We start from the raw sequence: 12,838 nt of genomic DNA, 5'->3' as shown, positions 1-12,838 counted from the left end.
AGAAGGAAGCCAGGACAATGGGTGAAGGGACCAGGAAAGCTGGTGGGGGCAAAGATCCCACTGCCACCAGCGCGAGGGGCACAGAGGGGAAAGGCTCAGCCAGCACTTGCCTTCCTTTTCCCAAGCCCCCCACCCTGCTGCAGAGCCTGAGGTGCTGCAGGAGCTGGGCCTCCTGCTTTGTGCTGGCTGCAAGTCCCAGCCTCCAGATCGCAGGATACTGGTGACTGAGTCATGGAAATGGTTCAGACAATGGCTTGGCCCCTTTATAACTGGCCGGAGGGGGCAAAGCAGGGAGAACAAATCCGACCTTGCTTCCTGCACGGAAGCAGACCCATTGTTTGGAAATGGGCATGTGCTTTGCTCCTCACCAGCCTGGGAAAGCTGCAAGGTGATTGCTAATGGGGAGCAAGATGCAGGGGTCCTGCCAGCTGCCCTCCCCCCAGCTACCCCCCAGCTCCCTGCCCCATGTGCTGCCTGTGAAAACCCAGGGAAGATGCAGAGGAAGGTGCTGCCCTTGCCCACGAGGTCACTGACACACACCTCCCCAGGGGCTGCTGAGCCAGCAAGAAGCTCAGCTGGCCCAGGCTGGCATGGTGGTAGCACCCCAGCAAGCCGTGTACCAGTTCAGCTCCTGCCTGTACTGGAGGGGTTGGGCTCATCATCCCCCATCTCCCTGCTCCCATCAGAGCTGCCCTTGGCAGCACGTGGTGGGAGAGGAGGTGCTGCTGGGCACGGCACAAACACCACCCACCTCACCAAAAAGACCAAGTATGGTGTCATCCTTGCAGTGGCCCTGGACAAGCACTCTAAGAAGCACCCAAGACTTCAAGTGAGCAGCAGCACAAGTCTCACATGGGCAGACAGACAGACATTTGCAGCCCTTTAAAACCCAGCTGATATGACAGTGCTAATGGAGAGGTTCAAACTCTCTGGAACCACGGCAGCTCCAGGGCTGTCCTCACTTCAACCCACCATATCCAGCTCTTGTGGTCCCTCGTGGCTGAGTGACACAGCAGAGCTCCACCAGTGACCTGTCTCCCCCAGCCCACCTGGGCAGGTTGTGGTGATGGTCCTGCACCCTCAGGTTCTGCCTGTCCCTGCCTCTGCCTCCCCAGCACAGTTCCTACTATCCCTGCCTGCCAGACCCCACTGGTTTTGGGGCTCAGGGTGGGAACACGGCTGGACCGTGTGTACTGGGGGATGATTGCAGTGAAAGCAGCACATCCCAAACCCTCCCTGAGCCAGCAGCTTCTCCCTCTGCTCCCTGCCCGGCGCCTGCTCTCGTGGGCTCCCGGCAGGGTGGTGGGTTAGCTCCAGGAATTAACCTACCCATTAGTTCCAGCCAAACATCACAATTGATCCTGGCCACTTCAGAGGCATTTCCAGCAGCTGGGAGCTCTGTGTTGCCTTTCTCCCTGGCACTGGAGGTGCCCAGCTACTGCAGGGAGTCAGGGCTGGGCGAGGGAGTCTGCCCGCAGCACAACAGGCTCTAATCTGGGCGTAATAAAACCAAGATGTTCCAGGATTGCTGTGTGGAGAGCACACTCAGAGCAGCTCATTCTTAGCCTATGATCAGAGAAAGCTCAGCCAAAAAGCAAAGTCAAACTGAGCAAATAGTGAATCTGCAGGAGAGGAGAGCTGGGGTGGCACAAGTTTCAAATTGCAGGTGAATTTCAGTCGGTGCATGGGCAGAAATACCTGGGCAGAACATTCAGAAATGACCAAAACGCTCCCTGTGGCAGGCACAGCACACGATGCTGTGGCTGAAAGTGTTTGAACCTTGTGCTAAAATCCTGCATCCACTGCCCGGCCCCCTCCCCATCTGGCCACCCACCCCCCCTGAGCGTGACGTGCCAGTGCAGGAGGGTGGCTCTGGCCAGCACTGCCTGCAGGAAGGACATGGAGGAGATACCACCAGCAGCTTGTAGGGAAGGTGTGTGGCCAGGGCACGAGATGGAGAGCAGAGCCAGGAGCAGGGCCAGGTTTGAGGTCTGAGGGGCTTCCAGAAAGCCCCTGGCTCTGGCTGCGTGGTTCTCCTGCTGCCCCAGAGCCTGCCAGATTGGCACCTCCAAAAGACACTGAAGTCACACACTGCTTCCAAAACCATCCCAGCTACAGGCAGCTAAAGCACCATGGGCAGAGCAGAGCAGCTCTGGCGGGGTTCCCATCCACCATCATCATCCTCACACCACGCTTGTGCCTGAACTTGGGGGTACTCGCTGCACCCCCCACGAGGCAACACGTGTCACACAGCCGGACCCGCCTGAGCCAACAACCCTGCCAGGGACTTCCAGCTCCAAACAGGGATTGGACGGGGGGGAGAAAACAAAGCAGCATCACATCTCTCTACCTCTGTTCCCAACCTGAACGCTGCTGCCGTTTCGAATTCAGACGAAGTGACCCTCCCCCCACACACACCCCGGGGGCACAGCCCAGCAGGACGGCCCGGGGTAGCCACACACGCAGCACTGCCCGATGGCTCCTCTCCTAAGGGAAAGCCACTGGATGGGGAGGATCCAGCCAGCCTGGCAGCCTCCCCAGAGCATCCCCCTGCTGTGGGGCTGGGGCAGCAGCCGGGGCTGGGGGAGCACAGAGGGGTGATGCTGAGCAGGCTGTGCTGGAGAGACCCATGGGGAGGGAGGGAGGGAGGGCGGGATGGCAGGACCACACAGCGGGATGGAAAGGGGCCATGGCCAGAGGGCAGCAGGGGAAGCAAAGCCACGTCCCCCGGCTGCTGCCGACCTCCGTGAGCGCCCGGCACTGGGTGGCACTGGGGGGCCAAGCCCATCGCCTTCCATTCAAAGGCAAAACTGGGCTCCCAGGGCCTCCGCTCCCTCCGCCAGCCCGGCTCCAGCAGGGACCCGCAGCACCACCCGTGCCACCCACCTCCCGCCAGCCAGGACCCTCCAGCTCAGCCCGACAGAGGGGCTTTTCTTGTCCCCTGCCTTTGTTTTCTATTTAGTGCTTTTGTTCTCCCCTCTTTGGTCCTTTGTTCCAGCTTGTCCTTTGTTCCAACGCCTTTGGTTTCTCTTCCCTTTGATGCTTTGTCACTCCCTTCATCTTGGTGCTTTTCTTTCCCCGGGTTTTTTAAGCTGGCGGTTGTTTTCTCTGGCCGCTCTGGGCTTGGCATTTTTATCCTTTCTCCTGCCTGGTCCACTCCTCGGGTCACATGGGCTCGGCCCGGATTGTCTTCAAATCCCCATTTGTCTTGTTTTGGTGCCTGGATTTCCCTGCCTTTATGTCCTTTCTTAAGAGACTCTTAGAGATTTCTTCTCCCCAGTGAAGAAAGCAGGGGGGAGGTCGGGGCTTAATTAATTAGCCAGTGTAATCTTTAGATGCGTGGCACTGCAGGACGTGTGGAGCATCATTATTATTGTCATTAGGATGTTAAGGGTTAGCGAGGGTTTAAATATCAGCTAATTGCAGCAAAGAGCTCCCAACTTCACCAAATTGTATCAGAAAGAGCCAGGCTTGGGTTTGCCCACCAAGCCTGGGAGAAGAGAGAAATTCCTAAGGGAATTCCAAGGGCTGGGTGATGGTTGGAATGGGTTGCCTGGAGCAAGGAGGAGCCTCACCCAAAAAGACCAAAGAGTCTTCCCTCGGGGAATTTGAAATGTAGATTCGTGGCAGAGCCTGGGGGAAGCACCAGAGCTGCTGCCCCAGTGGAGGGGGTTAAATTCCCCAGGATTGGAGATTTCTGCTGGTGCTCATGGCACAGCAGGGCCAGGACAGCCTTTGGGAACAGCCTTTGGTTTGGCCAAGATCCTGCCGTGGGCAGGTTGCAGAGCACAGGGCTGCTTCTCCAGCAAACCCCAGAGGGTAGCAAGGGCTTTAACCTGGGGAGAAGGATTGTGCCTGCCCTTGCTTTGCACCTCGAGAGCCAGCTCAGAGCACGAGCACAAACACAACCGCAAAACCAGACACCGGGAGGGCAGGATTTGGGAACCGTTTTCCTGAGAACAACTGCAATGAAAGGAGCTGCCTCTTGGCTTCGATTTAGTGCCCCAAAGATTCCCCCCTCCCCAGCACTGTGTCCTCAGCATCTGATCACATCACGATCCACTGGGCAGGCAGGAAAGGGCAGGAGGTAACCCTGCCCACCACGGCGCATCGCTCACCGGAGCCACACAAACCCTGGGATCCACCTTTTCCACCATCAAATACACACACACACCCCCAGCACACACCATCCCCTCCACGCAGGTCTGAGGCAGCTGTGGCTGCACAGCAGCTGTGGAACGGAGGAAGCAGCCCAAGTTAGCAACAGGATGTACCCTCAGATAAGGTGATCGATATCAGAAGCACAGCTTTTCAAGTGAGAGCTAAAAGCAGCTGCCAAAACCGGGTGTCTCAGGAGATCGGCACCGATACGGGGCGACTTTGACTCTTGCCTTCACAACACCCTGATTTCTCCTCTCCCAAGTCACTTAAGGCAGCTGGGTGATGTCCCCATGGCTGGTGGCAGCTCCTGGTGGGGTGGCATAGGAGGGATGGGTTTCTGAGTGCAGGACCAGAGGGCAGAAGGGCACGAGCATGTCAGGAGCTCTGGGAAGGGAGGCTTGTGGGAATGTCACTCCCATCCCAAACGGATGGGTCCAGCTGGATCAGAAAGCACCTGGGTGCTGCAGATGGGGTGCTTGGATAACCTGCCCTGCCTCAACAACCCCACACTGTGTGTCACCATGTTAATGTGACACTGGGCTGGCAACACAGCCAGGCAGGACCAGACATTGGGAGATAACCAGGAAGGCCCCAAAGGAAGGTTTTCCAGGCAAGAGCTGGATGAAACCAGCACCACTGAAGGCCACAAACCATCACAGGGAAACAAACAAGGTCTCCACAGCAGGCTGGGAAAGCCTGTCTGGTGGGAGCAGCCACACTCCAGCTCCCACAGCACATCCCTAGGGGATGCTGCTGATTCCTGCCAGCTAAGGATGTGGGATGTTGGGGACATGAGCAGGAGGTGAAACAAAGAGGGTGCAGAGCAGAGCCCCATCCTGCCCGGGCCCTGCTGCCTGTGGCAGTGCTCACATGGCTCCTGCCAGCCCCAGAATCCCCACAGGAAAGGGGAACTGCCTGCATAGCCTTTCCTGCAGCTCCCAGCTGTGCAACAAACCCAAGCTTGGTGGCTGGATCCACTGGGGATGTCCTCACACCCAGGATGGATGGGCTGCTCCTGCATTCCTGAGAATGGCAGAGCTGTGACCTGTGCATTAACCCCTCCAAGCTGCTGTCACCTCTACTCACCAGGGCTGTGACAAGAGCTGGGTGACTCAGACATGGCCAAGGAGCAGGGCACAGCTGTGGAGGGATGCCAGGGAGCCATCCATCCCTGGCCAGGAGCTCTGCCTGCACCTGGCAGGGTCCTCAGCCCAGCAGGCAGCTCTGTCCCTGCCCACAGGCTTCAGAGGTTAAAAAACTTGAGTGCCTGAAAGAAAAGCAGCTGGGAAAAGCCACCCTTCTGGTCTGCCCAGTTCTGGTTTCAGGCCCTCAGAGCAGCTGGCCAAATGCAAAGCTCAGGGCTGATAAGACACGATGACATGAGTCACCAAACACTCCACCCCAGAGCCCCCACTCGTACCAGGGTGCCACGCCACGGCCACCCAGGGGGGCTGAGGTCCCACCCCGGCCCTTGCAGGAGGTGGCACCGATCAATGCTCCTCTACCAACAAAGCTGCACCATCCCTGGCACGGGAGGCTGGGCTCAGCCAGCTCTGCCCACCCACCCCCTCACTCTGCCCTGCTCTCTGAAGGGCTGAACCTGTTTTTATTACAGAGCTGGCACCGGGAAGGCAAAAAAAAAAAAAAAAAAAAGAGAGAGAACCAAACCCCCCTCATCTCTCTATCTGCAGCCATGCAAGGAATATTGTTCAGTGCAGCACAAAAGCATCCCTGAAAATAGAAGCGCCAGGGCCAGGCCTGCCAGTGGCTGTGTGAGATAACGTCTACTTGCAAACAGTGTGTCTTTGTGCCGCTGTCACTGTCCCCATTGTTCAGGAGCCTATTGCCTCGGGGATATTGTTCCCTTCTTTTGTCTCAGCCCGGCTCCTTTTTGTTTGACTTTACTTACCATTTCATTCCTCTCCTTTGTGCTGGGCTTCTTTCTTTTGTCTCTCTCTCTCTCCCTTTTCTCTGTGCGATTTGTATTTAGCAATTGTTCCCGGCCCGTTGGAAACACAATGTACTCCGGGCTCTTTTCTCTCCTCCATTCACTACCTATTCAGGTGGGTTTGTCTGCCCATAGGTAGCCGGGAGGAGCGGGGGGCCCTGCGGGAGCTCCCACGGTGGCCTTTGGGGACACCAGGGCTCCCCGTGGCCCCGAGCCTGGCACCAGGTTCCCCTCTCCCTCCGTGACAAACGAGCACGGGGGAAAAGGACACACTGGACCACACTGGCTGCTGTCCTGCTCTCAGCAGACCGGGAGGCTGATGCAGACACGGTGGCCGAGCCACATGCACAGCTGGGGACACGGAGGCAGGCAGAGGTGCCCGGGTCCAGGGCAAAGATCTGAGCCCTCATCCACAGCAGGACCCGAGCCCGGCCAGGCAGTCCTGACCCACCCGGTAAACTCAACCTTGGCTCTTCCCCCGTTCCTTACTTTTCAGGAGGGAGGGAGGGATAAGAAGAGGATTCGACAGCAGGAAACACCAAGGCTGCCTTCCCAGGGTTTCCCCACTATCTCCCCCCATGCTGCACGGTGACTGGGTGCCCTCTGAGAGGGATCCTGGGGGCTGCAGGGTGGCCACCAACCCCCCCCACTCTGCCAGCCACCAGTGCCCGGGGCTGCTGCTGCCCGTCTGGCAAAGCAGGGGGGGTTCACCCCTCTCTGAGACACCCCCTGCAGCTTCTGGGGGCCAGAGGGAAGCGAAGAGCAGCGGAGGGCTCCATACTTTGGGGATGGCTAAATGCAGCCAGGAGGGCAGAGGGAAGAGAGCAGAGGGAGCCGGGAAGCAGCACAAGGGTCCCCGAGGTGCCCCAGCTCCTGCAGGATGGTGGGAACTGCTTGCACCCCATTCCCTGCTCCTGCCTCCTCCCCAGGCCCACCCACCCACGGAGCCCTTGGGGGTGTTCAGCGACCAGGGTGGGCAGGGCCACTGGGGTTGTTCCCGAGCCCACGAGGAGGAGGATACACCAGGAAACCTTCAGGGGGTGCCACGACCTGGGAGAGCTGACAAGTGACCATCCCGGGAGACAACAAAGCCCCGCTGTTCTCCAGGGCTCCGGCCGCGTGACCCAACGGGACTTTTCCATCCCTCCCCCCCTGGAGAAACCCCGAGGATCAAAGCCTGCTAGAAGCCACCTCCTTCTCCTCTCGGGCACAACCCACGCGGAGGGGGGGAAAGGCCACGGGGACCCCCTGAGACTCCCCCCGCCAGGGAGGGATGGGAGCCGTGGGAGCGGGACGGGGGGGGGGGGGGGGCAGCGGGTCCTGGGGGATCAGCCTGAGCCCCCGAACGCACAGACAGCCCCGGGGCTGCGGGACGGGAGGGGGGGCGTGCCTGGGAATCAAGGGAGCAGACTGTGGTCTATTGTTTCATTGTTATGGCTTCAAAGGACAATGGGGCATTGTTGTCTCTGGGGATCCCATTGTTTGCTTTCGCTGCAGATCCCAGCCGCGCGGTGGATGGAGGTTTCCCGAGGGCCAGGCAGGCTCCGTGTGTGGGACACTAAATAACGAGGCTGGCATGTTTGCCTTCCCCCACCCCTCTCCCCACCACCCTTCCTAAAAAGGCACGGCACCCTGCAGCCTGCCTGTGCCCACGCCGGCCAGGGCACGACCTGGCACAGCATGGGCAGAGGCACCAGGACCACCCATCCGAGCGGGGAGCACACAGAGAGACCCCCCCAGGCCCCGCAGAGATGGGGTGAGAGCAGGGAGGGCTCACCCCGGAGGGGCTGAGGTCGCTCACTCCATCCCTGCAGACTCCAGCAAACTTGTGTCTGGGCAAAGGGAAAAAAAAAATCAACAACCGAACAACCCACCCAGCATTTCTGGTGGGAACCAAAGCCTGATCTGCTGCCAGGAGCCACCCTGGTGTCCAGGGAGGTGTCCAGGCTCCAGCCCTGCAGGATGGGGCTGTGGCCCTGCTGCTTCCTGGCACCATTTGCTGGTGCTCCCCTCTCCCTACCTGCAGGGGTGAACTGTGGCTGCCCTGCAACATCCCAGCGTTTTTGCTGCCTCCTCTCATCACACAGCATCCCCTAAAGCCCAACATCCCCCAGGCACACAGAGCAAGGGGGGTTTGCTGCTGCCCACTGCCAAACCCAACCTCTCCATCAGCACCAAGGAAGCCCAACTTCTCCACCTGGTGCCATCAAAAAGACTTGGGAAGGGACGACGCAGCCCTGAGTCCTCCAGTCACTGTTTGTGCAGCACCCCAGGCCCAGGACCTATTTGCATAGCTCCTTCCTATGTAAAAATCAATCTGGGTGCTGTGCAAAAGCTGGGGGAGGGGGAAAGGAGCAGGGAGCCATTTCCAGCCCACAGCTGAGCCCCCCCCCCCCAGAGCCTGCTGCTGCCCCGGCACATCAGGCAATGCTGGAGGTGGGCTGGGAGATTGATGGAGCAGGAAAGAGATATGGTCTCCCCAGTGACACCCTTTCAGCATGAGGCTGCTCACAACAGCTGGGGAAGGGAGTAACTCAGCCAGGGAGCCCAGGCTGAGCACTGGGAGGGGGCCAGGGCTGGGCAAAGCAGGGCTGGGAAGCTTGGCGGGGGGGAAGGGGCACCCACCCTGTGGAAAATCCATCAGCCTGGGACATCCTTGCACTGCCACCATGCAGGGAGTTCTGCTCAGACATCCCAGTCCCCAGGGATCCAACCACCCTCCCAGAAAATCACAGAGAGGGCCCAGAGAAGGTGGAAGAGCTGGCTGGTAGGGCTGCTGCCCCCACTCCCTGCCCCCTCTCCCCAGGGCTGGGCTCACATCAGCTGCCACCCAGTGTCTTTCCCCACTGCCCAAAAGCACCTTGGGGCTGCCTGGGTGCCAGCCAACCCCCCACCCCAGTCTTATCACCCTTGGAGGGGAAAAAGCCCAGCCCAGGAGGTCAGTAGCCCCAGACCAAGCTCAGATTCACAGGGTTTGGATTTTTCAAAGGGAGGGAGGGAGCTGCTGCTAATAAAGGTATAAATCCACCCTGCACTGGTTTATGTTTAAATCCTGGGAATTCCCATTGCTTATCAGAAGATGGGGTGGACCATGCCTCTCAAATGCCTCCAAGATTAATTTCTGGAAAAAGCACCTGGGAATTCCTTTGGGGACCAATAGACACCGTTTGGGAGAAAACAGGGAAGGTGTGATACGAGACACCAGATCCTGGCAGGGTTGCAGTGCCTGCCCCTCACCCCTCACCTCACCCCTCTGCTCCCCGGGCCTCACGTCTCCACCACGGAACACAGGGATCATTCTTCCCTCAGGGATCCTGGCTGCAGTTTGCAGAGGTCAAGGATTGCTGGGTACCAAGGGCACCCATCCCCTGGGGCCTGCACCCCACGGCTCTGGGAGCCCTGCTGGGATCCCCTGGGGTCTCACTCTTGCCCTCTCAAGCTGCCAGCCCATTGCTCCCCAGCAGGGCCAGACCAACCTCAGCCCAGTTGGACACAGAATCACAGAATGTTGAAGGTTTGGAAGGGACCTCTGGAGATCACGGAGTCCAACCCCCCTGCCACGGCAGGACCACAGACCAGCCTGTGTTTGCAGTGTGCCCATCTGACCCCGGGGGCTGGCGGGGGCTGGAGCCTCCCCACCTCCTCTCTCATGCTCCTGGCAAGTGTTATTTACACAAAAGTGCACAGACACACACAGACACACACACAGACGTTCTCCTCCCCTCAAATCGAGCCGTTTCCTCTCAGATAAAGAGCTCCCACCACAGCCCCCCTCTCCCTCTCCCCCCAAAACCCGCGCGCGTCTCACGCGCCCATTTCTGAGCCCACCTTGGGCTCTGATATTATCTCACTTCCTCGATATGAATATTAGCTCCGTTGTTGATTTACGATAAAGGGATGGGCTCCAGAGCCCTGCACCCCGGGGAGGAGGCCGTGGTGCAGCAGGGGCTGAGAACAAAGCCCCTGCCTGAGCGGATGCTGGGACCACGAGCTCAACACCTCCACCGACGTGGGGCTCCCGTTGGTGCTGCCCTCCCGTCCCCCCCCCCGACACCTGCAGGTGGCAAAGACCCAAGAGCAGCTCTGCAGGTGCCACACAGAATCACAGAATGTTTGGAGTTAAGGGACATTCAAGATCATCCAAGTCCCAACCCCCCTGCATGGGCAGGGACACCTGCCCCCAGCCCAGGCTGCTCCAAGCCCCATCCAACCTGCCCTTCAACACTGCCAGGGATGGGGCAGCCACAGCTTCCCTGGGCAACCTGTCCCAGGATCTCACCACCCTCACACTAAAGAATTTCCACCTGATCTCTAACCTAAATCTCTCTTCTTTCAGTTTAAAACCATTACCCCTTGTCCTCTCACTGCAAGCCCCTGTGAAAAGTCCTTCCCCAGCTTTCCTGGAGCCCCTTCAGGTACTAGGAAACCACTATGAGATCCCCCTGGAGCCTTCTCCAGGCTGAACAACCCCAGCTCCCTCAGCCTGTCCTCATCAGAGCTGCTCCAGCCCTCGGATCATTTTTGTGGCCCTTCTCTGGACACGTTCCAACAGCTCCACATCTTTCTTGTGCTGGGGGCACCAGACCTGGACCCAGCATTCTAGGTGAGGTCTCACCAGGGCAGAGCAGAGGAGCAGAATCACCACACCACAGTCAGGCACACTGGATGTCCCTGTGAAGTGGGGGACACAGGTGTTGGGGTCATATACTGGGGGCAGGTTGGACATCCCCTCTATTTTGTAACAGCTACACGTAAAAAATGCAACCAAGGTCCAGCAACTCTGTAAAACCCTCCACGAGTTGGACCTGGCCTACTTCTAGCTCAGTTTAGGAGGTGAAAAACCACCTGGATGGTCTCCTTACCTCTCAACCCACCCACCAGGGAGCACAGGGAAGGAGAGATGTGTCCCCAGAAAAACTCAGGGTTTATTTAGGGAGCAGATTGCCTGGCAGCAGGAGAGCCACAGAGACAGCAGGTCGGTGCACTGTGCTGTTCCACTCAGCTGAGGACATCACACCACTCCATCAGCCACCACCCCCCCAGGGGACTATTAGATATTGCTCCTATTTCACAGACAAGAGGCTGAAGAACAGCAGATAAAAAGAAGATTCTGAAAATCAGGGCTGGACCTGCTTTTGACCAAGTCCTTCTGCAAACCTGAGTCCAGGGGACTCTTCTGGTGAGAGGGACAAAGCCTGGAACGGGACCTGAGAGCCCTGGGTCTTAATAAACACTCCCCTGTGGGTGAAATAAACTGTCCAGACCTGAAAGTATCTCATGGTTTTGCTTTACAACATCTAGACCCCAAATCCTGCTGTTAGATGACAGCAGAGCTGTAAACAACAATCTCTGTCACAGGCAAACTGTGGGAGAAGCCCAGAAAATACTACCTATGGTGACACCCTGCTGGGCAGGGACACGGCCCAAAGACAACTGCAGGCAAATTGGGCTTAAATGTTGCAGCTGAAGCCCCAGGAGGGAGGAAGAGGTAACGGGAACAGGGTCATCTTTTGGGTGAGGGGGTTTGCTGCGACACCTTGGGCTGAACTCCATCCAGGCTTTTAAACGTGGGGACGGAGGGAAGGAAACACCCAGCCCGAAGCTCAGGTTACCCACTGGCAAGAAAAGCAGCAGGATGGACCAAGTGGAGGGAAGACCAGTCCAGTTCCCTGCACGAAGGGGCCTGCTGGTATGTGAGGCAGCGGCGCGGGGGGGCGGGCGTTGCTGCTGCTAATGTGGCAGAGTCTCCCTGCTGAGGGCAGGCAAAATGCCCATGACTCATTTTTCCAAGAGATGTTACAAACAATAGTAATGATGCCCCTGGTGGGTATGAATGTGAGAAGGCACGATGGGGGGGCAGCCATGCTGGGCACCTTGTGTGTGGGCTGCCAACCGAGGGTACTGCCACGAACAAAACCTGCTGGAGCCAGTTTTTGGCATTGTTGTGTGACCAGAGCCCTTCTGCAGGGAATATGTTTGGTTTTTTTTAGGGGAAAGGAGGGCAAAATGGCTGCCCAGCAAACTCCTCTCCCCGTGGCATCCTCTGTGATGGGGACCAACCCCCTCTTCAGCCAAAGAGGGGACTGGTTTTATTGCCCAGGGAGAAAAATGGCAAAACCAGTCCCAAAGAGTTCCATCCCCTTGTGGGATTGGAACAAAGAGAGGCAGGGAGTTTAGGAAAGCATGAAGGCTGCTCTCCCCCAGCTCCTGCCTCTGCCCTCCACACAAGTTTTCCATACTCAGATGCTGCCCTAAGGGGACAGCTTCTAAGCCCTTCGAGTCCTTGACCTTCCACTGTTGCCTGTTTGATACTATTATTTTTAGGCACACAATCCTTAAAACATCCCAGCACTTGAAATAAGTTCCCAGATAATGTGCACTAAAGCACGAGGTGACAGGGCCTGGGGAGAAGGGAGCTCTGTGGGATCAAGGGCAGTGGCAGAGCACGACAGAGGCAGTTTTCCCCTTGTACAGCCTCACACCCCATCTCTCCGTTCACTCATTTCAGACACTCAGGCAGTTGCAGACCTGGAAAGACAGTGAATGCTGAGGGGAGCCCAAGCTCAGCACAGCCACGGGCTACCCAAGGTGCCTGCCCCTGCCTGTGATGCTCCTGCCAACACAAACCCACGTCCTGCCTGAGGATGGAGGCCACTTCATGCCATGGAGCCCGAGCTCCAGTGCAACAACCCCTGCCAAGAGCCAGGAGGCTCCAGCCTGCAGGCAGCT

This window comes from Apus apus, chromosome 23, assembly GCF_020740795.1.
Source record: "Apus apus isolate bApuApu2 chromosome 23, bApuApu2.pri.cur, whole genome shotgun sequence".
NCBI lineage: Eukaryota > Metazoa > Chordata > Aves > Apodiformes > Apodidae > Apus > Apus apus.
This window is presented reverse-complemented; position numbering follows the sequence as displayed.